Source organism: Pelodiscus sinensis, chromosome 31 (genome assembly GCF_049634645.1).
Source record: "Pelodiscus sinensis isolate JC-2024 chromosome 31, ASM4963464v1, whole genome shotgun sequence".
NCBI lineage: Eukaryota > Metazoa > Chordata > Testudines > Trionychidae > Pelodiscus > Pelodiscus sinensis.
The window spans coordinates 3321796-3348378 of NC_134741.1; the positions used below are offsets into that span (position 1 = coordinate 3321796).

The window sequence follows — 26583 nt, forward strand, 5'->3', positions numbered from 1 at the left end:
TGTAGCTCAAAGCTGGAGCTGCTGTGGAAGGAGGTGAAGCTACAGAAGCTGACGGGGGACAATCAGTGGGCGGAGGGTTATTTTTTCTCCTCTCTGGGCTGATGTGGTGAGAACTGAAGAGAAGAAAATCCTCTTCCCTTCTCAGAGGATAGAAAGTACAGCTTGTTCCCCTCTTTCTGGTTCTACTAAAGCTGGACCCCAGGACTAGACTTTTTCTTTCTAAAACCCTGGTGAAAGCTGAATGAATTGCTTGTAGACTTAGAATGTGAGTTAAAGAACAGCATCACCTAGCATGGGGCTTGAACCCATGACCCTGAGATTAAAAGTTTCATGCTCTGCCAACTGAGCTACCCAGGCTCTATGCTGCAGTATTTCCCCATCACAGGGCCATCTCTCAAATGACAGGTAAAGAGGCCCATTGCAGGATTTCTTTTAGCGCAGCAGCAAGGGGAGATGGAGGAAAATCAACCCCCTTTCCAAGCTTTGTTCTCACGGCATCAAGTGTGCTGCAGAGAAAGCCCTTGTGTGTTAAAGGGCATTGGGGAGCCCAGAGCAGAGGAATCCCCTCAACACACGCAGTCCCAGCCCCCAGCCTCCTCCACATCCCGAATCCTGTGCCCTGACTTCTCTACCTTCCACATCCTCACCCCTTTCTTGCACAAGAGAGCATCCACACTGCCATGAGATCTCTTGCACAAAAGCACAGCGCGCACGTGGAAGTATGGATGTTTTCTTGCGCACAACTTGTTGCACAAGAACCCTTGCGCAAGATGTTCTTGCGCAAGAAGCCGCGAGTGTAGACATAGCCAATGGCAGCACCTCCAGCCTCTGGGAGGTCTGTATCCTTTGCTGCAAGGGGACACAAAACCAGGTAAGGTTCCCCTCCGATGCCCAGATCCCCCAAGACTCGGCAGCCCCAGCTTGCTCCAACACCTTCCGTTCTCCCCACCCTCTCTCCTGGTCACACACGGCACCTCTTGGTGCGTCTCAAGTCAGGCCCTGCAAGGAGCCACCGGGGCAGGAGCCAGCCCTTGGAGCTCGGCTTGTACCGGAACCAGCAGTTTCCCACCATGTCTCGCTTGAGAAGAGGTGACTTTTTTCCCTTCTTCTCACCTCACGTCTCCCTTGTCTCCGTTCCCTTCAAAGGTCTCCTCCACGTCAGGACCTGCCTCCTCATGGCACTGCCCCTCTGCCGCTGGGCTGGGAGTGGGAGATCCCACAGTCTGCATTTGGGCTGAGAAGTCTCACTGGGACTCATCTGTTGATGGGTTAGTCAGCCCGATGACCAGCTGGATCCATTCCGTAGTGCTGCCCGAGAGGGAACTTTCCCAATCTCCATTGGTGTTTCCTGGGGCTTTGTGTAGGGGATTGGGCTTGGCCATCTTCTCTGCTGGAAATGCCTCTTCTTTGGAAAGCAGCTCCCAGGAGTTCATGGAACTTCTTCTCAGCTTGGGAAAGGGACAAGCAAGGGGCGATGGGACAGGGGGTTATGTGATGATGACAGGGGTGCAGAATCTGGGAATGGAGGGATCACTCAATAACTGTCTGTCCTGAGGATTCCCTCGGGACAATGAAATTGGCTGCTGTTGTGAGACAGGATCCTGGGCTAGTTGGACAACTGGCATGGCCCATTCTGGCTGCTTTGATGTTCTATTTGGCTGTTAGTGTCCCCTCTGGGCAAGGGAGAATGGACCCTCCCCCCCACCCCGCCATCCTGAAGTGGATAGGAAATGACCTGTGAAAGGCTAGTGTAGGTGAGCAAAGTCCTTAGTTTTCTGTTTCCCTGATGGTCTAGTGGTTAGGGTTCAGCACTCTCACTGCTGTGGCCTGGGTTTGATTCTGAGTCGGGGAAACCAGCTGTAACTTTTGCAAAACACGTCCCTAGTCAATTTTCTTGCCACGTTACAGCAGCTGAGACCCAAGAGGTTAACTCAGGGCCCCTTTCCCACCTCTCCCTCACTGCTAAAAAATTGGTTTAATGGCACCAGCAGCCTTCCAGAACAACCCCCCCACCCCCAAGTACCAGCCCTTCCCTCCCCCTTGGTTGGGCACTGTGTGGACTCAGGCCTCCCTGGTGCCAACCTAAGGGCTCTGGAGAGGACAGGGCAGCTCCAGGGGCAGAGTCCTTTTTTCTGCAGTAGTTCAAAACCAGACCCTTGGTTTGAACTAAAGTTACTCCTCATTTTTTGCCCTCTGTGCCTCCCTCCCCTCCCCGAACACACCCAACACACTCCCTTCCCACTTTCTTCTCTCAGTTCTCCTGCTGGTAACACAAACAGGACTTTGCCCTGTTGAAAGAACAAACTCTGGCTGTGTCTACATTGGCACCCTTTTCTGTAAAAGGAATGCTAATGAGACACTTCGGAATTGAAAATGCCGCAGGGGATTTAAATATCCCCCGCGGCATTTGCATGAACATGGCTGCCGCTTTTTTCTGGCTCGGGGTTTTGCCGGAGAAAAGCGCCAGTCTAGACGGGATCTTGCGGAAAATAAACCCTTTTCCGGAAGATCCCTTATTCCTACTATCAAGTAGGAATAAGTAAGGGCTAAGGCTGGCACCTTCCTCTGATGGTCCCACTGCCTCATGTCAGCAGTGCTGAGGGGTGGCTCCAGGAGGAGAAGCTGGTTCAGGGGAACTTGAGCTGCTGGGCCACTGAAGCAGGCCACCAGCAGCAGCCCTCTGTGCAGGGGACATATGCTCCAGGCCTCCTGGTTATATTGAGTCTCCCCGTGTGGCTTGGGCTCCAGAGCCTGCCCCCCAGCTGGTGCCTTGAGGTAGCCACTGCAGCAGCAGGAATTTGGGCATCAGTTCCCCTGCTTTTGGGGACAGGAAGCCAGGCCAAGGCCCTTTTAGCCACTGGGGCTGTGCAGGCTGGAGCCACCCCCTACCCAATCTCTGCATTGCTACCTGCAAAGCACATATTTTTGCTTGTTTCTGCTTCCCTGTCCATAGCAAGCAACTAAAGGAAGGGAAGTCACCAAACCAAACACCCCTGTGGCCAGCACGGGCCTTGAACCCATGACCTCAGTGTTATTAGCACCACACTCTAACCAACTGAGCTTGCTGGCCTACAGAAATGCAATTCACCAGTGGCCCTTTCAAGAAAGGCGCCTGAGACTGCTGCTGGGCCTTCTCTGCAGCTGCCAATGGCTCTTCTCTGATAGGGCCACTAGCGACTCATTCTCGTGTGCTGGCTAGTCCGGCTGGTTTGAGGGTTGGTCAAGGTGGCTGGTGGCTGGCAGACCCTTGACACCAACCACCCCTCACTCAACTGGGCCAAACTGGTGCCCCAGTTCATGCTCACTGGGACCTGTTTTACTTGGTTTCCTTCCACCCAGATCCCCCTTCTTCTCCTGGGCTGCGAGGAGCATCACAGGGATCGTTTCTCATATCCTAGCACAGGGCCATCTGTCCAGTGACAGGAGACGGGGCTGGTTTCAGGATTTCTTTTAGCGCAGCATCAAGCAAGAGGAGATGGAGGAAAATCAACCCCGTTTGCAAGCTTTGTGTGACAGGAGGGGTGTGAGCTGCGGAGCCTGCCCCCCAGAAGGTGCGTTTGATTGCACCCAGCGGCAGCAAGAATTCAGGCCCTCAGGCCAGTGCATTGGGGACAACGTGTGAGCCCTTCCATGAGCATTTTCTGCTCCCACTGAGGAAGGCAGCTGAACAGGACTGGCCTGCAGCCCATGTCCCTTTCAGCCCCAGGTGCAGGAGGTAACAGAGCGGGGAGGACAGTCCATGGCCAGAGCCTCCTACCAGCAGTCTGGCCCTGCGCAGAGTCTGTGCATGACGAAGTTCTCCCAGCAGGGCGATGGCCTGTTCTCTGCAAAGTGCTCAGCCTGTTTCATTGCTTTGCAGGAACGAGTGGGATCTATGCGCCCTCTTCCTCACTGACAGGAGTGTCTTCCTCCCTTGGTTTCACACAGGGTCTGTTCTCCTTCTAGGGAGGAATGCAAATCCAGATGAGTGAAATTGCAAATGAAACATGGATTTGAACTTCCTGAGCTTCATTTGCATAATTTCAAACACCAAATCCAAGTGAGACCCACTAAATCAAACGCAGAGGCCACCCCCACCAGCACTGCATTGAAGCCTTTGCATTTCCATTTGTGCCACATTCTGGGTCCTGCCCAGCTGCCTTCCCCAGTGGGAGGAGAAAATGCTCATGGAAGGGCTTTTTCCAGAGGAGCAGTGTAGTGTAGACATAGCCTGAGTGTTGCTCAGCACTAGTAGGAGACAGGGAGGGGCAAAACGGTCTAACGGCACCTGCAGCCTTTCAGAACAACCCCCAGCCCCAACCCCAAGGACCAGCCCTTCCCTCCACCCTCCCTGGGATCTGTTGGACAGGTCCTGACGCAGGCATGGGTGAGCCCGGTAGCTGCCCAGAATGCCAACCAATGTGGGATGCCTGATGGCAGATGCATCCCTTACAGCTGCCATCAGGTGTCGTGTGCCCAGCTCCCGCAGCACCTTCTTACCCGCATCCCTGTGGTGCAGGCCAGCAATGCTCTCCCACCACAGACGCAGGCCCCACACGGGCCAGGCCTGCTGCTGGGAATTGTTTGGATTCAAGCCCACCCCAGTGTCAGCCTAAGGATTGCTGGTCTATAAAAGCTGCCTTGGAAGTGAGGAAGCAGTTAAAGTGACTCTGATGGGACTTGAAACCACAACCTTTGAATATCTAAATAGGCTTACCCCACCTCCCTGCAACTTAGAAGTCCAACATACTTTCCATTGCACCACAGAGCCTGAAGGATTGCTGAGCTTGATATCTCCACTTTGCTTTGTAGCATGTAAATTGCTGGGGGAAAAGAAATGGGAGGTAGGTCTGTCTCTTTTAGGAGAGCAGGTAGAAAGAGGGAGGGGGCCACTGAGCCCCCGCCAGAGAAAATAAGAGATAAGAACTGACCTGCACCTGGAGAATGTGATCCCACTGCATCTTGCAAGCTAAGCAAGTGCTCTACCTGCTGAACTAGCTCTCCTACCTGTGAGAAGTGTATCTGCCTCACCTACCTTGTTCCAGAGCTGCCCAAGGCTCCTTTCTGAAAGGGCCACTTGTGGGACTGACACACGTGTGCCGGCTAGCTCAGAGGTTTATGACGTGGTGCTCATACCACACAGACGTGTCTTAAGAGCAAGCCCCTTGTTTCAAACCATAACGGGCTCGCTATTCCGACGTCCCTGCAAACTTCATGGCACGAGGAGTGAGGGGCATTTCGGAATAGCAATTTATTTAGAAATAAGTGCTGTGTAGCCAGTGCTAAATTACAAAATAAACTATTTCAAAATTGACTCGAAATAAGCTACTTAATTACATCGCTTATTCTGAGCTATGGAACACACCCCTAGTGAGTTAGAGTCCAGCTCTGCCCCCAGCTCCCTGAGCACCCACCCACGTACTGACTCCCTCGCTGCCATGGGGCTGTTTGCATTGGCCTCTTCTCTCTGTAGCCAGGCTTCAGCCAGGACTGAGACCCAGGCAGGAGAATGTGATGCGGCTCCCTGCACCTGGGCCCTGTATTTCTCATCCCTTCAGAGACAGATGACTGTACATTATGAAATGTTGTTGTTGTTGCCTTGGAAACTCCCCACAGACCTTCCCCTGGGGGCCCTGGCAGCCGCTCACATTGCACAGCTTTCTTCAAGGTGAGGGTGCTGTGTAGATACAGCCAGCCTGTTGAGGACTAGCCTGCTGGGGGGAGGCTCTGGCCACTTCCTTTCCTTGTCTCTCTCAGACTGTGTCTACACTGCAGGGCTACGTCTATACTGCAGGCTTTTTGTGCAAGAGCAGCTGTTCTTGCCCAAAACCTTGCAGTGTTTACACTGCAGGCACATTTTTGCTCAAGTAAATTTATAGTTCAGCATCAGACAACAGGTCTTCTTGCGCAAGTTATTCCTCTCCCCATTGGGAATAAGCCCTCTTGCGCAATCACTCATCCACAAGGATTCAGTGTGAACAGGCAACAGGGGTCTCTTACTCAAGAAAGCCCTATGGCTAAAACGGCAATCAGAGCTTTCTTGGCAGGAGAGCGTCCACACTGCCATGGGCTCTCTTACAGAAAAGCACTTCTCTTGTGCAAAAGCATATGGCAGTGTGGACGCACTGTTACACAAGACCTTTTGCACAAGAATTCTTGCACAAAACAGTTCTTGAGCAAGAAGCCTGCAGGGTAGGTGTAGCCAGGGGGTGTCTGGGTTTGTTATGAGCACTGAGCTTTGTACAACAGCCCAGGGAACATTGTGAAAAGGCAAAACTTTCCCGTCCTGGGTGTCCCCGGCCAGCCAGCGAGTGGCACAAAGGTTCCTTGAAGCACTGACTTTAGCTGATTTGAAACAAACCCCTGCATCTGAGAGGTCATTAAGGCGATGGACTGTTCAAATCCCATTCTCACAATGTGCTTGCAGCCCTCTCTCTAGCCTCTCCCAGAGGTTCAGTGCCAGCTCCTTCTGAAACCCTGCCTGCCCCAGCCCCTCCCACTGCAGCCTGGGGAAAGGGGAAATCTCCACAGAGACACTCCCAGATGGGACCCTCAATCCCTTCTGCCCTCAAGGGGAAACCTCACAAAGGAGACTCCAGGCAGCCAGGCCATGGGGGGGGGTCTCTGAGATTCCTGCAGCCTGTCCCACCTGGCTGTTGCCATGGTCCCTCTGTGAGGTCACTGCCTCCCAACCAATGAGCTGAGGTGCTGCACAAGGCCCTTGTGATGTCACTGCTGCCTCCCAGGGCTCATGTCCTGCCCCTTGGCATGTGTGAGCTGCTCCTCCCCCCCTCACTCAGGGCTGGTTCTGGGGCTCAAGCAGGGAACATCAGAGGATGCTCAGGGGGCCACATTGCTAGGCCAGGGGCCCTCCTGTGGGGCTGTGAGTGTTGCTGTCCCTGCTGTACAGACACGGCCATAGAGCCTCAGGAGGCTGCAGTGGTGGGAGACACTTCCCTAGTTTCGGGAGGGAGACGAGATGTCAAGGCCCATGACTCAGAGCCAGCTACCCATGCCCATGGAAAGCTGATATTCAGAGGGGTGTGATCAGCCCTTCCTGTGTATCTGGCTTCTTCAAAGGGGCTTAATCAGGATCTAAAAGTTGAAGAAGGGACATTTAGAAGGGTGAATTTCTTTCCCTGACAATGTTTTCTGTGTGCCCTGGTGGCCTAATGGACAAGGCATTGGCCTCCTAAGCCAGGATTGTGGGTTCACCTGGGTGACAGTTTCCTGTCACTGACAAGGAGTTTACTCTTCTCTCAGCAAGGATGCTCCACAGTGGCTGTCTCCCTCTCAGCAGAAGCTGTTCAGACCCCTCACTAGCAAATGCTGGTGTTAGGTGCAGCTCTGAGTGCTTAAAGCCCTGGTATTCGAAGTCAGAATGAAGGGGCATGTTTTGCTCTGGAAGGCCCAGGAGTGACATCCAGAGGGAGGTGGCTGTAGCAGAGCAGGGTCTGTCTGGAGACAAAGCGGAGCCTGGGGATGAGAAGGCCCATGAGAGACAGACTCCAGAGCTGTGGGGGACTCTGCACTCAGAGAACATAACATATGAGCGGCAGTACTGGGGTCAGATCAAAGGTCCATCTAGCCCAGTAGCCTGTCTGCCTACAGTGGCCAGCACCAGGTGCCCCGGGGGGGGGGGGGGGGGGTGGGCCGAAGACAATGGTCAAGCGATTTGTCTCCTGCCATCCGTCTCCAGCCTCTGACAAACAGAGGCCAGGGACACCATTCCTACCCCCTGGCTACTAGCCTTTTATGGACCTAACCTCCATGAAATTATCTAACATATGGCCCAATGGCTGATGGCCTTGCAGAGAAAGGCCACTTCCCCCCTCCTGCATCCTAGACCAAGTCAGACCCAAAGTCAATGGCAGGGGTATGTGAGGGCAGGTCCTGCTCTGGGGAAGCACCGCAGCACTGTGCATACTGTGAGAAACTGGACTGAATCCCAGGGCGTGGGGAGCCCCCTGTCTCCAGGGAGAGTTGTGGAGTCTGGGATGGAGACACCTGGGCAGCAGTGGCTGCAGCTTCAGGATGACAATGCTGCTGACCTGCAGCACCAGGGGATGCAGGAGGACTCCCAAACGTTTTCAGGCAGTGGGGAGGGAACATCAGGTGAGTGCTGGGAGGTTGCAACACCCAGGACATGTCTATAATTGCACCCTCTTTTAGGAGAGGGATGTAAATGGAGACATTTGAAATTGTAAATGAAACCAGGATTTAAATATCCTGCGCTACATTTGCATAATCACATCTGGGCGCTGTTTCAAAATACTTTACATTGAAATAAAAAACATAGTTTAGGTGCAGTTATTTGGGGAGAAAACCCTTCTTCCGAAATAACCCTTAAACACTCCCCTCTGGTCTGTACCTAACGGCAGCATCAGCGTTTGCTAGTCGGGGCTCTGGACAGCACCTGCACAGAGGGAGATGGCAACTGCGGGACACCCTGACCAACTGTCCCAATGTCTCACAGCAGAAAAGAAAACAAAAGAGGCCAATGCAAACATCCCCAGGGCAGCCAGGGAGTCAGCACGTCGGTGGGAGGGGCAGGGAGCTGGGGGCAGAGCTGGGCTCTAACTCCCTGGATGATCTTGGACTGTTCAGTGAACCTCTCCCCGTCTCCATGACCCTGTCTGTACAGCAGGGACAGCAACACTCACAGCCCCACAGGAGAGGGTTGGTTTGGTGCTTAACCCCACGGCCCAGCAAGGAGCCCCAAACTCCCCCAGTGTGCTGGGAGCCAGGTTTGCTGTGTGAATTCTGTGGGGCAGGTGAGGTCAGGCCTGGGCACTGGGATTAGTTACCAGTTTCCCTGGCCCTGGGGCACTGTTGAGCTCACAGCTGTGGTGGCTGCGTGGTTAAGGAGTTGGACTAGAAATCCAATAGGGTTTCCCTGTGCAGGTTCAAATCCTGCTCACAGTGAGGCCTGTGTTTTGGCCACACCGCTAACCACGGCAACAAGCTGTACAACCCCTGAGCCACTCTCCTGGTCCCCAGTCAATCCCTTTCTGCACCTTTCTGAGAGGGACACGGGGCATGGTGCCTCATTGTGGGTCCCTGAGCTCTAGGGAAACTCAGCCTCTGCCCCTTGCCCAGCACCCCATGGCTCAGCCCTACCCCTGGGGGCTGCCCTGCTCCAGTGTGTGATAGGAGTTGAGTGAGAGGATGGAGCTTCTGCGCCTGCCCCCAAAGGTCCATCCATAAAATGTTGGGGATATGATGTGGGTCACTCCTCCCGAGGCACACAGCCCCCCACCCCCCACCCCGCCCTGTGTTGGGAGCAAAGGGTCTAAAGAAGTATTGCGGGGGGGGGGGGGGGGTCTTGTTTCCTGCTCTTGCTCTGCCTCTTACCCCAAGGCCTTGGCCAAAGAATTAGTAACAGAATATTTGTCCAAATTTATGTACAGAAAAAAACTGACAAGCATGTTTCTGTGGGGTAGTGGTTATTGTGTTTGCTTAATGTGCAGAAGGCTCCTGCTTCAAAGCCAAGCAGAAACTGGGAAAAGGGGTTCTGCTCTTATTTGTGGCTCCCCAGGTAAACACAGCTCTTGCTGCTTGGGATAAGCCCAACTCCAGGCTGAGTAAACCAAGGAACAGCAGGAGCCCTGTCCCAGGAGGGGAGGGTCCAGTGTGTGTGAGGTTGTTGCCCAGACAGACAGCCCCAGGCTGGGAGGACAGAGCTGCCTGAAATCTCGGCTACACCTAGATTGGCATGATTTTCCGGAAATGCTTTTAATGGAAAAGTTTTTCGTTAAAAGCATTTTTGGAAAAGCGCGTCTAGACTGGCACGGACGCTTTTCCGCAAAAGCACTTTTTGCGGAAAAGCGTCCATAGCCAATCTAGACGCGCTTTTGCGCCAAAAAGCCCCGCTCGTTATTTTCTCAATCGGGGCTTTTTTGCGGAAAACAAATCTCAGCTGTCTACACTGGCCCTTTTGCGCAAAAGGGACTTTTTCCTGAACAGGAGCAGCATAGTATTTCCGCAAGAAGCACTGATTTCTTACAGTAGGAACTCAGTGCTTTTGGGGGAAATTCAAGTGGCCAGTTAGACCAGTTAGACTGCTGGCAAGTTTTTCTGAAAAAGCAGCTGATTTTTTGGAAAAACTGGCCCATCTAGACACAGTCCTCCTCAGGCAGGCACACAGGTGTTAACAACATGCTCATGCAGTGCCATGTTCCAGCCAAGCAGGAGTGTTTCTTGTGGTGTCACCTGATTCCCCCAAACTGTAGCCTTTGTACCTGCCCCCTGACAGGGCACAGCTCCAGGCTGCAGCTCAGTTTTTCTCCTGCAGGGCACCTGCCTGACAGCTCTAGCACTCCTCACACCCAGGGGGGTACATTGGTGCTAACAACCTGCTCATGTGGTGCCATCTCCCAGCAAGGCCAACAGGGAGTGTTTCTTAGGGTACCACCTGATTTCCTGCAAGTGTAGCCCTTGTACCTTCCCCCTGGCAGGATAGATACCCAAGCTGTAGCTCAACTTTCCTCCTATAGGGTAGCTTGTGATGACAGCTCTAAGCAAACCCACCAACCCGAAGTTATTAACCCGTATTAGCATATGCCAAAGCCTGGGATTGAACGAGGGACCTTCAGTTTCTCAGTCTAACACTCTTCCAACTGAGCTACTTCAGCTGTTACAAAAAGCCTGTCTGGCCTGTAATTCTCTGTCTGGGATGTTTGGCAGCCGGGCCGCATGTCGTCATGCCCTGCCCAGGAAGGCGAGACTGGCCTTTCCACAGCGCCCCTCCCCCACAGCCAGAGCCAAGGTTCCCTCTAAGCCAGGTCTGGGCAATACAGGCTAGCGGGCTGGATCCAGCCCATTAAGACACTCCCTGCTTGCCCCACCCCCACACACTGCTGAGAACAGGGACTGCTGGGCCGTTGGTGTCCCTGCTCCCAGCACAATCCAATTGGTTGGCTTCTGGCCACATGAAGCACCGTCCCCCCGCCACTCAGGGTCTTATTCATCAACCCAAATGCCCCTGCAGCCTGTGTGGGGGCAGGGCAGACAGGCTGCCTGAGAAATCTGCTGGGCTGCTGGCCAGGAGTGAGCCAGGTAAATCTCCCAGTCAGAGCCTGACTCTGGAACCCCAGCCCCTCCCTTCCCTAAACCCATTGGTACCCCACGTAAACCAAACCCTCTGCCCCCCCCGAACCCTCACCCCTCCCAGATCCTGCACCCCAAACCTCTGCCCCCGGTCACAACCCAACCCTCTGCAACCGTCCCTGCACGCCAGTCCTCTGCCCCAAGCTCCTGTCTGCACCAACCTGCATCCCAGACCCCTACCTCCTCCGTTAATAGCATGGAAACCTGCAGCGTTCCTGCACAGGGAGCGGTTCCCAGTTCTTCCCCACCCCTGCTCTAACCTGTGCAGCAGCCCAGCCCCACAACTGCTTAATGAGCCCTGCCCATCTAGGGGCTCAGGACTCTGCCCACGGAGCTGCCATGTCCTCTCCAGAGCCCTTACACAGGCACCGGGGAGGCCTGAGTCCAGGCAGTGCCCAGAGGAGCCCAGCAGAGGCAGGGGGAAGGTCTGGTACTTAGGGTGGGGCCGGGGGCTGTTCTGAAAGGCTCAGTGTCAGTCTGAGCATCCGTCCTGCTCTGGGACATGTCTCTGTGGCAGGAACCTGCCCAGGCGGCTCTCGCAGTGAGGCCCCTCCCTGGCAGCACCGAGCAGTGAGAGCTGAGTGAAGGCTCCATGACTGTGTCAGAGGGAGGCTCCAAGGGGCCCAGGCCTGGTGGGTCATTTCTCCATGTTACTGAGTGGGGCCTGGGGCCAGTTCTGGGTTGTCTCCTTCAACAACCAAACTGAACCAATGGATCTTGTGCCGACCTGACACTGCGCTGGGCTAGTGCTGTGTGTGCCATAGAGCTTCCTGTAGCGCTGCCCATGCAGGAGAGGGGAGGAGCAGTTTGAGTCACCCAGCTCAGCCCCTTCTGAAAATGGCAGGTACTGTCTTAGCAGTGAGGGAGAGGTGGGAAAGGTGCCATGAGTTAACCTCCTGGGTCACAGCTGCTGTAACATGTGGTGAGAAAAATGACTAGGGAGCAGTTATGTGAAAGTTGAGGACAGTTTCCCTGACTGGGAATTGAACTCAGGCCACAACAGTGAGAGGGCTGGAGCCTAAGCACTAGACCACCAGGAACAAGCCGCTTTGCTCACCTACACTAGTCATTCACAGGCCATTTTCTGTCCACTTCAGGATTGGAACAGCCAAAAAGAAAATCAAAGCAGCCAGACTGGGCCATGCCAGTTGTCCAACTAGCCCAGGATCCTGTCTCATGACAGCAGCCAATTGCATAGTCCCAAGGGAATCCTCAGGACAGATGGTTATTAAGTGATCCCTCCATTCCCAGCTTCTGGAATACACCAGCTAGGGACACCTGCCCTGTCCATCCTGGTTAAATGCCATAGATTGACCTTTCCTGAATTAAATTATCCAGTTCTGTTTTGGACCTTGTAGATTTCACCTTTGCAACATCTTCTGGCAAGGAGTTCCACTGGGCACAAAAATGCTTCCTTTTTAATTTGGTTACTTACCAGTTTCATTCTGTCACCCTGGTTCTAAGTAGGTGAAAAATAATTTCTTATTTGCTTTCTGCACCCCTGTTATCATTACATAAACCCCTGTCCCATCGCCCCTTGCTTGTCCGATTCCCAAGCTGTAAAGAAGAAGTTCCATGAACTCATGGGAGCTGCTTTCCAAAGAAGAGGCATTTCCAGCAGAGAAGATGCCAACCCCAATCCCCCTACACAGAGCCCCAGGAAATACCAATGGAGATTGGGAAAGCTCCCTTTCGGGCAGCACTACACAATGGATCCATCTAGCCATCGGGCTGACTAACCCATCAACAGATGAGTCCCAGAGAGACTTCTCAGCCCAAGTGCAGAGACTGTGGAGTCTCCCACTCCCAGCCCAGTGGCAGAGGGGCAGCGCCCTGAGGAGGTGGGTCCTGAGGCAGAGGAGACCTTTGAAGGGAACAGAGACAAGGGAGACATGAGGTAGAAGAAGGGGGAAAAGTCACCTCTTCTCAAGCGAGATGTGGTGGGAAACTGCTGGTTCCTGTGCAAGCCGAGCTCCGAGGGCTGGTTCCTGCCCCTGGGTCTCCTTGCAGGGCCTGGCTTGAGAAGCACCAAGAAGTGCCGTGTGTGGCCAGGAGAGAGGGTGGGGAGAACGGAAGGTGTTGGAGCAATCTGGGGCTGCCGGGTCTTGGGGGATCTGGGAATCGGGGGGAACCTTACCTGGTTTTGTGTCCCCTTGCAGCAAAGGCTACAGACATCCCAGGGGCTGGAGGTGCTGCCATTGGCCTTGGACTATGTGGCTGCAATGCCCTGGTCCCTGCCAAGGCACCACTGAGGAGCCTCAACCCCAGCGCTGCCTCCTCCCATCTCAGCCTAACCTGCCTAGGGTTATGTCTACACTCGCGGCTTCTTGCACAAATAATATGCAAATGAGGCTAGGCGTGGAATATTGCCGAGCCTCATTTGCATACCTAATGAGCCACCATTTTTTTCAGAAGAGGCTCTTGTGCCAGAAGGAGCGTCTACACTGCCCCTTCTTGCGCAGGAAATACCTCTTGCACAATGCCGTTCTTCCTGAAAAGTAATAGGTGTAACGGCAACATGCAAGAGGGTTTTTCTTGCACCAGAAGGGACAGTGTAGACAGCTCCTTCTTGTGCAAGAGCCTCTTCCACAAAAATGGTGGCTCATTAGGTATGCAAATGAGGCTCAGCGATCTTCCATGCTTAGCCTCATTTGCATATTACGCAAGAAGCCGTGAGTGTAGACATAGCCTAGCTGTCTGCCCCGTTCTCCTGATGATCAGCATACACATACCACCCTGCACTAGGGGGCAAGCCCTGGGACTGTCTTGTGGGTACCAAAGGGAGCCGCAATAGGAGAAGATTTTTTGTTTCTGCCTGGCTTTGAGTCAGTGACTTTCTGCCCATTAAGCAAACATGAAAGCCACGACACCACAGAAACAGCCGTAAGTGCATCTTCTTCGGTACTTTAATGTAGATAAATATTCTGTTACTAAAGGTCTGTCTGCACTTGATTATGCCTTCGAGAGAGGAATGCAAATGTAGACATCCAAAGTTGCAAATGAAGTGGAGATTTAAATATCCCGTGTTTCATTTGCATAATCGTGGACTGGCGCTATTGCGAAATAGCACTATTGCGAGAGAAAAAACGTGGATATTTCGAAGGAAAATCCTTCCCTCAAAACAACCCTTACTCCTCAAAACATGAGGTTTCTAAGGAGTAAAGAGTCTGAAGAGTTCAGGTGCCTTCGATGGAACGTTTGGAGCCCTGTGCCGGGACCGTTCACAGCCGCTCTGCGCACAGGCCCCAGCGCCTGGAGGGACACACCCAGTGAGATTCAGGGCTTTACCCTCCACCCTGCTAGATTTATTCCCCTCGCTCTGCGGGAGGGAAAGGCTAGAGCAGGGGTCTGGGGGGTGCCTGGCTCCAGGGGAGGGTTAGAGCCAGGAACCGGGTATTCAAACTTCTGACGTCTTTCCTTCCCTGTGGGTGGGCAGTGGGTGCATTGGTCAGATTTGGGGCTTCAAGTGTCTCTGCTCTGTGAGGACTGTGGGAGCTGGTGTTTGGTGGGGTGGGCAGGGAAAGGAAGGGATTCTGGGAAGCAGGATTCCTGGGTTTCTTTTCTAGCCAGGCCACCTCTTCCCCCCGTGCCTTTAACTCCACATTGTTTACTTGTATTTCAGTTAATTTCCTATGGGCAGTTTTGTTTGATTTGTTAACATTGTGAAGCCAATTTCTGCTGAGACATGTTTTAGTAGTTAAATTCCTGGACTGCCATTGCTCATTAAAAGTGCTGTCATATGGTTGGAAATGGGGAAAATATTGCATTTTATTAACATCAGCAGAACTGACTTACATAGGGCGTGTGTGTTGTGTAGTCTTGCCTTAATCTTTGTATTCACACCCATCAGTGTGAAAGAAGATATTTGCATATATATTTGCATATACAGACAACTGTGGATAATTCCCTGTAATATTATCACTCTCATATAACTTTGTATTAAGATCGTCTCCTTTTAGATATATCTCTAAGTGTTCTTCTAGAATCTCGGTAACATTTCTCCTATAACTTTGTATTAAGAGAAACTTTCCTTTTTAAGAAAAAAATGTCTTTTGAGCTCTCCCCTTTCCTTGATTGCCCTGTTGAAATGAATGAGGTGTGAATGGAGAATGAAAGGGGAGCACCTCCAGCAGCAGTTGCCAGGGTGGAGAGGGTCTGGGAGCCAGATCCAAGACAATACCTGTAAAGTGAACTCATTAAGAAGACTGGACAGACAGACTCCTTGGGAGTCAAGCAGCAAGTGCCTGTCCTTGGAAGAACTCTCTCTGAAGCAGCATTAGGAAAGGCGAAGTGATGACTAATTGGCTGCATGGGAGGGATAAATAGGAAGTGTCTTGCAGAGCAACCCTGGGTTTTCGCCTTGTCAACATGGGAACATCGATCCGGATCAGCAGAATCCCGGCAGCACTTTTCCAATGGAGCTAATTCTACCCCACCTGCAACCTCTCTCCAGTGCTCCTACCACTGCCTGGCTCAGGAGGGCTGGTGTCCAGCAGTTCTCTGCCCCAGTGTAGCTGGCTTTTGGGGAGAGCAAGTAGGAAGTGAGAAGGGGGCTACTAGACCAGTAAAAAGCACATGGGGTCTAGTTCCATCACTGGAGAACATGAGCATTGATCCCACTACCTCTTGCACACAAAGTGAGCACTCTACCACTTGAGCTAATTCCACTGCTATATTAGACCTTGGGCCTTCTTGGAGGCTCTTCCCTTCTCCACAGGGATGTCTATCTTCTAGTTCAGATAGTCAAGGGAAAGGAGAAGGCTCCAACAAGGCTCCTCCTCACACTCATGCTTGTGACCCTCATTCTCTCTGGCTTTAAGGGCAGATCTCAGGAAGGAGACTCTTTGTAGCAAAGTCTCTGAGAGGGCCCCTGCCCTGCAGCCTGTCCCACCTGGCTACTATCTGTGATGTCATCACTTCCCAACCTCCTTTAGCCAATAAGCTGAGGGGCTGCAACAGGACCTTGTGATGTCACTGCCACACCCACCCCTGCCCTGAAGGGCTAATGTCCTGCCCCAGGCAGCCCCTTTGCATTTGTAGATTTGTAGAATAGTGATAGAAATGTAGCCGTGTTAGTCTGGGGTAGCTGAAGCAAAATGCAGGACAATGTAGCACTTTAAAGACTAACAAGATGGTTTATTAGATGATGAGCTTTCGTGGGCCAGACCCGGGACTGTTATATTTGGCACTATCCCTTGGGCAGGGGGAGGCTCAAGGAAGGAAGTGGCAGGAGGGGTTGTGATAGGACAGTACCTGTAAGAAATTACAGAGGAGAGTGGGAGGCTCAGGGAAGGGATTTGGGGGGCATATGGGTGAGGTAGGACTCAGAATACAGAAGTCAGGATTCAGGATGAGCACTGAGGGGATAAATGGGACTAGAATCCCAGCTCCCTCTGCTCTGGGCTCCCTGAGGCCTGTTATCAAACAAGGGATTTCTCTGCAGTGCACTGAGGAGAGAAACTCCTGAGAAGGTGACATGGACTGATCTGGGTGCAGACAACCAAGGGGGTGGGGGGGTGTTCAGTAAATCTACATGTGACTAGATCTGTCTAGCAGCCACCGGGGCAGGGTGCTTCATCCATGGCAGCAGTGACTCTGAGGAAGGGTTGGGGGCTAATCAGATGAACATGAGTGTCCAAGGCTGGGCAGAAATGGATGAGGGGATGTCACAGGCACTAACACATCAAGAGGTAGAGAGAGGCCCCTGCTGCACTTCCAGACATGCCACAGCCTGGATAGAACCAGGGATTTTAATCTAAGGCACTTGCCACTGAGCTGCTGCCAACAGGCCAGGGGAGGAAGGCCAGGACAAGGTCCTTTTAGCCACTGGGTCTGTGCAGGCTGGAGCCTCCTCCTACCAGATCTCTGGCCTGAGTCCTGCAAAGCCTCCAACAGGAGTCTGGGCCTGACTCATCTGGCTTCCCCAGGCTGGCACCCATGGGCATTCTCAGCTGATGTCACCCCCTCTGTCATGTGGGAGTTGGGCTCATCCTAGGCAGCAACACTTTCCTGGTTTCGGGAGGGAGACGAGACGTCAAGGCCCATGACTCGGAGCCAGCTACAGATGCCCATGGAAAGCTGATTTTCAGAGGGGTGTGATCAGTGCTTCCTGTGTATCTGGCTTCTTCAAAGGGGCTTAATTGGGACCTAAAAGTTGAAGAAGGGACATTTAGAAGGGTGAATTTCTGTCTCAAGAGCTGTTTTTTGTGTCCCCCAGTGGCTTAATGAATAGGGCACTGACCTCCTAAGCCAGGGATTGTGGGTTTAAGTCCCACCTGCGGTGGTTGTTGCCTCTCACTAACAAAGAGCTTAACTTATTCTGCTCTCTGAGACAATTTGCAAGGATGCTCAACAGTGGTGGTTCTCTCTCTATAGAAGCTTTTCAGACCCCTCACTAGCAAATGCTGGTGTTAAGTGCAGATCTGAGTGCTAAAAGCTGAGGTGTCAGAGTGAAGGTGCACATTTCTCTCTAGAAGGGCCAGGAGTGACAGCCAGAGGGAGGTGGCTGTAGCAGAGCAGGGTCTGTCTGGAGACAAAGCGGAGCCTGAGGGTGAGAAGGCCCATGAGAGGCAGAGACTCCAGAGCAGTGGGGGAGGGGGCTAGTGATCTGGTCTGGCAAATGGCCAAAAAATCCCCAGGCCCTGAGCATGGTGCGGGCGAGGCCCCGCCTGCCTGGTGGGGTTTGGGGGGTGGAGAAGCTGTGAAGCTCTGTGAGTGGATAAGGTCCCTGGCTGAGCTGCGCCACCTGCCGTGTGTGTGACTCAAACTGTCCCTTGTCCCCTTTTATGTGTCTGTTGCACTTCCAGCATCTTTCCTCAGGCACATTCATCCGGCAAAGACCCCCCCAGGGATCTTGTATCTTCCTTTGTGCCGCTCAGACACAGACACAGCACAAGGGTTTTCCTGCAGCCACCGGCCCCAGCCCCTCTCTCCAGGGAACTGCAGCCTCTCCGGCCAGGCAGCTGCTCCCAGCATTCAGGAGGCATCAGGCGGAGAAAAAACCGTCTGACACAGTGCTGCCCGGGAGGGGCCTCACTGCTAGTCGCTGTCACCAATATAGAAGGCGTGTGCCCGTTTGCTGGGGGGGAGAAGGGTCCCCTGACCCCATAGCTCCAAGTGGCGAGGGGTGGAGGGACATGGGACCCTATATCTTCTGATAGGAGGGACCCTGACCCCTCATCTCCTGATGCAGTTTCAGTTTTTCCCTGGCGGATGCTCCAGACATGAGGGATGCCAGCACACTGGCCCAGCCCAAGCCGGCAGTGATGGTTTTTACACATGCAGGGAAATGCCCCGGCTTCTTACCCTCATAGAGCTGCCGCCTCTCCGGGAGGCGGATGAACTGCAGGTGTGGGACAGCTCCCTGCCAGCAGGGACAGCAGCCAAGGCACCAAATATCGCTGGGTCTGCAACCAGTGTTGGGAACTGGGCAGGGAACAGGAGGATTTTGTGTCACACATGTCTCAGGTAGGACGGACCCTCACTGAGCCCAGACTGTGACTGGCCCTAGCCAGGAATGTGTCTGGGGATGGCTTGTGACACTCTAAGTCCATGTCTACACTGGGCGTAAGAGCGACGCTGCCACGGTCGATGTTCTGGGCTCTAGGGAAGACAGGCTGATTGGAACTGAGCTGTGCAGAGTCTTGTAAAGGGAACCGCAACTTCTCTGGGTATTTGTTGACTTTTATATGTGGGTTTATTAGAAGGGACCTTGTGGGCTCTGGAACAAGGTGGGTGGGGCAGGAAAAATGCTTACAGGTAGGGGAATTAGCTCAAGTGGTAGAGCACTCGCTTTGCATGTGAGAAGCAGTGCAATTGATACCCTCATTCTCCAGTAATAGATGTTTGCTGCTTCCTCCTTATTACAGGCAGAGCCAGCCAGGGGCTACTTCCCTCTTCCATAAGGCAAGGGGCTGCTTTCCACAGTGCAGGGGGTGTCATGTTTGCCTCACAGGGAGCAGTTTCTTGGCTAAAAGTCAGGCAGGCAAAGTCCAGCCTGTAACACCCAGTGGAGGGGATTCACCTGTCTGTGGAGGGCAGACTTGGGAACTTGGCTGCCAGCTGCTTAGCACATCCGGACACAGAAGAATCCCAAGATTTGGTTCTGCCAGGCTCCAGTTTCCCCTCTTCAGTTTCTTTTCAACTCCCTGCAAACTGCCTCCCAGCTGTGGGTGAGGCTGTGTGTGTGTGTGTGAAGCCAGCTGTGCTTTGGATGATTTTGTTAATTGTTTAAAAAGCCTCATGCACCTCTTCTGCCTGGGGAGGTTTCTCTAATAGATGCCTAGTGTGACATCACCCTGGGATTTTACCCCTTTAACCTCACCCAGAGACTCCCGGCAAGTACACTCCTGTGTCAAGTGTACGCATGTTTCATATCTAAGGAAACTCCTCCTCCCTTTTTCCTGCCAGTCCTTCCCGAGCAAGCTGTACCCTTCTGTGCCAATATTCCAATATAGTATTATCTCACCAAGTCCCTGTGATACCAACTTCTTCCTGCTTATTACCCATAGTCCTGTGTGTCTATACCAGCATCTAAGACACAGATTAGATTTTGCTTCCCAGTGGTCCCGCGTCCCTCCTTTATCTCTGCTGTTACAGCCCCTGCTCTCTCCCATTTCTGGCCCATCTCCCAGGTGTCCATGTTGTTCACTTCCTGTGGGCTTTGGGCACCTGCCCCCATCAAACCTAGTTTAAAGCCTCCTCACTAGGTTAGCCAGTCTGCACCCAAATACTCTTCCCTTCCTCGACAGGTGAACCCCGTCCCTGCTGAGCAGCCCTTCCTGCAACAGCATCCCATGGGCAAGGAAGCCAAAGCCCCCTGCCCATGCAGCTGTAGTTCTCTGTGCCCAGGGGGCCAGACACCACCTGGGCTCAATGGCAGGAGGGAAGTGGGGAATGGCTGCACGTTGGGAGTCAACACGTCTGGAACCACACACCTCTCCCCTCAGCCTTTTCCTGAACCAGCAGTTCCATGGGTGGCCAGGGGAGGCCTCTTCTGACACCCAGAAGGGCATAAGTAAATGTGAGCAAAGGTTACAACAAAACACCACTGGGAGTTGAACCCAGGATCTCCTGTTTAAGGAGTAGGTGCTTTAGCCAACTAAGCCATGATGCCTTCCTCCAAAGTCTTTTTAAAATGGCTGCAGCAGTAACTGAACCCAGGAGCTGCTGTTTATTAGGCAAGTGCTTTAGCCAGCTAAGCCAGGTGCCCTACTCAGACCCACCTCTAAACTGTTCTACTGCATGGTCCCAGACAACACCATTGTTTCACAAAGTTCGGCCATTCCCCATTTCCCTCCTGCCTTCCCACCCTGGTGGTGTCTGGCTCCCTGAGCACAAAAGGCTACAGATAAGTGGGCAGAGGCTCTAACATGCACATCTCCTCCAGCCGCTGGGACTATGGAGTTGCCTTTGAGGTTCTGCAGGGTTGGGGGAGGGTAAAATGCAGCAAACTTCTATTATCTGGCTTGTAAACACCTTGTTCTCAGGGTTTAGGTTGGAGTCCCCGGCTTCCTTCAGTTTGGTCCCTTCCTGAGGGCACAAAATTGACAACAGAGAATTCTTTTGCCCTACAGCAATCTCTGTTGGCCAAAGGGTTAGCAACCAAATATTTTCCCAAGTTTAAATGCAGAATCAGAAAACCCTACAAAGTGTGTTTCTGTGGTGTAGTGATTATCACATTTGCCTAACACTCCAAAGGTCCCTGGTTCAAAAACACAGGGTCTTCTCTTATCGCGGTTCCCCTTGGTGCCCACAATGCAGTACCAGGGCCTGTCCCCGGGTGCAGGAATGGGTGGCCTGTATGCTGGCTTTCAAGAGCATGTGGGAGACAGCTAAACAAGTTAGGCTGAGGAGGGAGGGTTGGGGCTGAGACTTCTCAGCAGTCCCTTACCAGGAACCAGGTAATTGCAGCCACCCAGTCCAGGGCCCACCCTCGAAGTGCAGCTGTGCACATGATGTCCTGCCTCATGCCCAGACCCCAGCCACCAAATTCCCCTCAATATCTTCCCACCCAGCACCCTCAACTTGCTTTGACACACTCCCTTGTTCCTGCTCCCTCTATCCTGGCCAGACACCCCACCCTGCTCCTTCATCCACGTTCCTTCTGCACGCTTTCTCCCGGCCACACGCAACTCCTTGGTGCTTCTCAAGCCAGGCCCTGCAAGGAGCCATCAGGCAGGAACCAGCCCTTGGAGCTCAGCTTGCACCGGATCTGGTAGTTTCCCACCACATCTCACCTGGGAAGAGGTGACTCGTTCCCCTTCCTTCTTACCTTACGTCTCCGTTCCCTTCAAAGGTCTCCGCTGCCTCAGGACCCACCTCCTCAGGGCGCTGCCCCTCTGCCACTGGGCTGGGAGTGGGAGACTCTACAGTCTCTGCACTTGGGCTGAGAAGTCTCACTGGGACTCGTCTGTTGATGGCGTTAGCCTGATGGCCAGCCGGGTCCATTCCGTAGCGCTGCCCGAGAGGGAGCTTTACAAGTGCCCAGTGTCCATTGGTATTTTCTGGGGCTCTGTGTAGGGGATTGGGCTTGGCCATCTTTTCCACGGGAAATGCCTCTTCTAAGAACAGCAGCTCCCAGGAGTTCATGGAACTTCTTCTTCTCAGCTTGGGAAAGGAATGACTAAGGGGCGATGGGACAGAGTTTTATGTAATGATGACAGGGGTACAGAAAGCAAGAAGAATTTTTTTCTCCTACTCAAGATCCCGGGTGACAGAATGAAACTGGTAAGTAACCAAATTAAAAATAAATCAAAAGGAAGCATTTTTGCACCCAGTAGAACTCCTTGCCAGAAGATGTTCTGAAGGTGAAATCTACAAGAAGGTCCAAAAAAGAACGGGATAATTTAATGCAGGAAAGGTCAATCAATGGCATTTAACCAGGATGGACAGGGAAGGTGTCCCTAGCTGGTGTATTCCGGAAGCTGAGAATGGGCAATGGAAATGGCTGCTGTCGTGAGACAGGATCCTGGGCTAGTTGGACAACTGGCATGGCCCAGTCTGGCTGTTCTGATGTTCTGTTTGGTTTCTGTTCTTGTCCTCTTTGGGCAATGGAAAATGGACCCTCATCCTGAAGGAGACAGAAAGTGGCCTGTGAAAGGCTAGTGTAGGTAAGGAAAGATGTCTATTTATGTGTCCCTGATGGTCTAGTGGCTAGGCTTCAGCACTGCCAGTACTGATGGCTGGGTTCAATTCCCAGTCACAGAAGCCAGCCTTGTTTTTCACATGACAAGGTTCACTCAGGGCCCCTCTCCCTCACTGCCAAGAAAGCACCTGCCATTTTCAAAAGCCCTTCAGAAGGGGCAGAGCTGGGTGACTCAAACGGCCCCTTCCCCTCTCCCATGTGGGCAGCCCTGCAGGAAGCTCTGTGGCGCACACAGAACTAGCCTAGCGCAGTTTCAGGTTGGCACAAGATCCATTGGTTCAGTTTTGTTTTTGAAGGAGACAACCCAGAACTGGCTCCTGCCCCCACTCAGTAACCTGGGGAAATGACCCACCAGGCCTGGGCACCTTGGAGCCTCCCTCTGACACAGTCATGGAGCCCCCCCCCCGGTCCTGCCTCCCCCCTTCACTCAGCCCATTAAGCAGCTGTGGGGCTAGGCTGCTGCACAGCTTAGGGCAGGGGTGCGCAATGACTTTTGATGGGGAACCGCTCCCAGGGCTGCACTTTTCCATGCTATTAACGGAGGAGGTGGGGGTCTGGGATGCAGATTGGTGCAGACAGGAACTTGGGGCAGAGGACCGAGGTGCAGGAACGGTTGCAGGGGGTTGGGTTGTGACCTGAGGCAGAGGATTGGGGTGCAGGATCTGGGAGGGGTGCGGTTTTGGGAGGGGGGCAGAGGCTTGCGTTTACATGGGGTACCAGTGGGTTGAAGGAAGGGAGGGGCTGGGGTGCAAGAGACAGGCTCTGGCTGAGAGAGTTACGTGGCTCATGGCCAGTAGCCCAGCACATTTCTCAGGTAGCTACTTCCCTGCCCCCACACAGGCTCCCAACCTCCATTAGCCAATAAGCTGAGGGGCTGCAAAAGGCCCTTGTGATGTCACTGCCACACACACCCCCTGCCCTCCAGGGCTAATGTTCTGCCCCAGGCAGCCCCTTTGCATGGGTGAGCTGCTCCCAGGGGTGAAAGTGACACATTTCTTACAGGGACTGTCCTTGGGTGGGGGGAGGCTCCACACAGAAATGTGGGGGGTTTTAGTAAAGCTATGTGTGAATGGATCCATCTAGCAACCACTGGGAGCCACACGCACAGGAGTTTTTTGTGCAAGCACAAGATGCAGTGGAGAGACCAGAGTATCCCATTGAGAGAAAGAGAGTTGCTTGAGTCTGGCGCCTTAGACCACTCAGCCACTCTGACACATGCAGCTGAAGTTTTCTTATATGTGTGAGCTGCTCGGTGAGGCTAAGGGGGCCCCTCTCTTTCCCCATCTAACAGCTGCTCTGCAGCACAGCTGGGTTAATCCACACTCACCTTCACTCACCATTGTGAGGTGTTTTGCAGTGAGCTGACAAGAAGGCTATGTCTGTACTCGTGGCTTCTTGCACAAGTAATATGCAAATGAGGCTAAATGTGGAATATCACCAAGCCTAATTTGCATAGTTAATGAGCCACCATATTTGCAGAAGAAGCTCTTGTGCCAGAAGGAGCTGTCTACACTGCCCCTTCTAGCGCAACGAAAACCCTCTTGTGGAATGCCGTTACACCGATTATTTTTAGGACATCACAAGGGCCTTTTGCAGCCCCTCAGCTTATTGGCCTAAATGAGATTGGGAGGCAGTGACCTCACAGAAAGTCCATGACAATGGCCAGGTGGGACAGGCTGCAGGGCAGGGGCCCTCTCAGAAATGCCCCCCAGACTTTGCTGCAGGGAGTCTCCTTTTTGAGATCTGCGCTTGAGGCCAGAGAGAAAATGAGGGTCACAAACAAGAGTGTGAGGAGGAGCCTCATTGGAGTGTTCTCCTTTCCCTCGACTAACTGACCTGGAAGACAGACATCCCCGTGGAGAAGGTCAGAGTCACCAAGAAATTTAGCATTTGCCTATCAGGGGAGTTAACTCAAGTGGTAGAATGCTTGCTTAGCCTGTGAGAGGCAGTGGGAATGATACCTGCATTCTCCAATGGTATGTGGTACCTATTTTTTTCACAAGCAGAGCCATTCAGAGGGCCAAGAGCCTCCAGTGGCCCCTCTCCTTTCCTACTCACTCACCCCAAAAGCCAGCCATGGCTTAGTTCCAAATCAGTAAATCTTATTGCACAAGGGATAAGGCCTCTTCCAAAATAGCTATTTTGAAATAGTGGTAGTGTGGATGCTCCACTGCTGCTATTTCAAAATAGCTCCTGCCCAGGGCCAATCAAAGTCATTACTCCCCAATGCCTCCTGGGGCTCTAAGTCGATGTAGAGCGGCCACTGGCAGTTTCTTGTGCAACAACTCTTTTGCGGAATAGTTCTTGTGCAAAAGGTCTTGCACAAGAGAGCATCCACACTGCCATGTGCTTTTGTGCAAGAGATGTGCTCTTCCGCAAGAGCATCCATAGCAATGTGGATGCTCTCTTGTGCAAGAAAGCGCTGATGGCCATTTCAGATAGGGGCTTCTTGTGCAAGAAATTCATGTTGCCTGTCGACACTGCCCTCTTGTGGAAGAGCTCTTGCACAAGAGGGTTTATTCCTCATTGGGAGAGGAATAATTCTTCTGGAAGAAGACCTGTTTTCTGATGCTGTACTGTAAATTTACTTGCACAAGAACATGCATGCAGTATAGACGCTCTGCAAGTTTTTGTGCAAAAAGCCTGCAGCATAGACATAACCCCCAAGATGGATTGCAGCAGAAATCTCCACCTGAGTGAAGACATGGCCTAATGGTGCAATTAGTTAGACATCAACACTAATAGTCCCACTGCTGGTAACTCACAGAGGCCCTTGTTGCCCTAGGAAGGGGTGTGGCCACAACAAAGAGCTTGTTGTAAGCAGGATTTGAACCTGTACCATGAAACCCTATTGGATTTCAAGTCCAATGCCTTAACCACTTGGCCATGACAGCTACATATAGCAGAGGATCAGAGAAATTGGTAAATAATTCCAGTGCGCAGTCCTAACGTCACCTGCCATAGAATTCACACAGCAAACCATTTCAACAGCTGTGCAGAGGAGTTCTGGCTTTTATCATCTTAGGCTGCCTTGGAGGTGAGTCTGCTTCAAGGTCTTCTCTCCTCCTCCTTGGTCTTCCTTTCCCTTTTCCTTCCTCTTCTCTTCTCCCCTTTTCCTTCTTCTTGCTGGTCTCCTTCTTGGACCCCAGTTTATATAGAGAAACTCAATACTGCTTAGTTCTTCCTTAACCAATTCTTTTAGTATAATTTCACTAACCAAACATAACATACTGTAACAGAATTACCTAACCAATTAAACTCACCGCCTTAGTTGATTTATACCTAGCAAAATCAATTATACAGCAGACAGAAACAGATCCAAACCAGACATTGATCACACAGAAAAACAACAGGAAAGTGAGGACAACAATCATAGAATGCCCATTTCACAACCACAACTATTGGTAAGCAGTCTTTTGCCAGACAAAATGCTGTTAAGTTTTCTCTACTCACCGTGAGATCTGTTTCCTGCCTGATGACAGTGGGTGCCACTAGGATAAGACCCCCCCCCAGCCTTGTGTAACACTATTTAAATGTCATATAGCTGGAATATGAGCATGTGACTCCAGGCTTTACAACTAATTGCTCCATCTGGCTGCAGAAGAAGGCTTCAGTTTAGACCTACTGAATACGTACACAACTTCCAATAGGGTTACAGAAAAACCACAGTGCTACATAGGACCTTTCCAGGCCAAAGATAGCAGGATCCACAAGCACAGACAAATGGAGGTAAGTACAACTGCGAAGGGACTCACAACCTTAATCTTTTGATCCGAAGTCAGACACCTTATCCTTTAGGGCACACAGTCTTGTGTTGGCTACGATTGGACTTCCTGAAATCTGTAAGTAGGGAGTAGTCTCCCTAGTCCATCAGGTTTTATTATTTTCCTTGTTTGGGGGTTTAGAAATCACGTCTGAGCTGGTGAATTATTCTTATTTTGTGTAACTAAGGATTGCAGCCCAGGGATTTTTCCTGAATCTATGTTACTTCATGGCTCTCTACCACCTAGGCTATCTCCATACTGCACCTCTCTTCTGCAAAAGTACATACAAATGAAGTACTGATTAGCATATTGCCATGCTCATTTGCATAATTAATTGGGGTCTGTTTTTGCACAAGAGGCTTTTGCACAAGAGGATCTGTGTAGACTGGGGCTCTTCCTGCTTCCCCTGGCTCCAGGCTGGCTTTGGGCCTCTTTCCTGTCAACCCCATGGGGCCAGGGGAAATGCAGGGGGCTATTTCAGAGTCTGGTTGGGGGCTGTGACCTGTCCATGCAGTGATGGGAGAGGGAAGAGTGTCACATGGCTTCTACTAGAGCTGGAGGGAGGGAGCCAGGAGAGCAGCGGCA

At 52.4% G+C, this 26583-nt stretch overlaps 1 protein-coding gene and 4 non-coding genes across 5 annotated transcripts in view; 1 reads left to right on the top strand and 4 right to left on the bottom strand.

The window, feature by feature from the left end:
• The window catches only part of LOC142821591 (uncharacterized), a 94203-nt gene that overhangs the window by 42346 nt on the left and 25274 nt on the right, over window positions 1-26583 (bottom strand). The gene's annotated exons all lie outside the window — the stretch shown is intronic.
• TRNAK-UUU (transfer RNA lysine (anticodon UUU)) lies at window positions 285-357 on the bottom strand. Its single transcript has one exon. It is a non-coding gene; the product is annotated as a tRNA-Lys (tRNA).
• On the top strand, window positions 8823-8904 carry TRNAS-AGA (transfer RNA serine (anticodon AGA)). The gene has a single exon. It is a non-coding gene; the product is annotated as a tRNA-Ser (tRNA).
• On the bottom strand, window positions 10541-10613 carry TRNAL-GAG (transfer RNA leucine (anticodon GAG)). Its single transcript has one exon. It is a non-coding gene; the product is annotated as a tRNA-Leu (tRNA).
• Window positions 25047-25128, bottom strand: TRNAS-UGA (transfer RNA serine (anticodon UGA)). Its single transcript has one exon. It is a non-coding gene; the product is annotated as a tRNA-Ser (tRNA).